Here is a 561-nt window from a genome sequence, read left to right on the forward strand (position 1 = left end):
ATATATATATATATATATATATACACACACATATATATATATGTATATATATGTGTGTACATATCTATACATATGTCTGTGTAGATATGTATATACACACATATATATTACATATACATATATTTATATATATATAAATGTATCTCTCTCTCTGTATATATATATATATGTTGTATGTGTGTATTTATATATATTTATATATATATGTATATATATATGACATAAATGAATAGGGATTTGACCCATCTGTATGGGTAACACTGTGAGTAAAACTTCATATGAATGTCAACCTTTACATGTATGTGTATTTCAACTGATTTAATATAAATCAACTAAATGCACATAACTGCTACATCAAATGACGCTAAGACATTTATGTAGCAGAACACATGTCAGAATGGGTTCTAGTGTAAAAAGTACTTAAATAAATTTTGAAGCTGTAGAATTCTCCATTTTTCCTTCTGATATCTTGATTTTATACATACACATATATACAGACAACACACACACACATGCACACACACACACACACACACACACACACACACACACACACACACA

General features: G+C 27.1%; 1 protein-coding gene across 4 annotated transcripts in view; it reads left to right on the plus strand.

The window, feature by feature from the left end:
- Window positions 1-561, plus strand: part of LOC106883361 (regulator of G-protein signaling 7) — a 483,378-nt gene that overhangs the window by 6,234 nt on the left and 476,583 nt on the right. The gene's annotated exons all lie outside the window — the stretch shown is intronic.

Source organism: Octopus bimaculoides, chromosome 3 (genome assembly GCF_001194135.2).
Source record: "Octopus bimaculoides isolate UCB-OBI-ISO-001 chromosome 3, ASM119413v2, whole genome shotgun sequence".
In the NCBI taxonomy this organism is placed as follows: domain Eukaryota; kingdom Metazoa; phylum Mollusca; class Cephalopoda; order Octopoda; family Octopodidae; genus Octopus; species Octopus bimaculoides.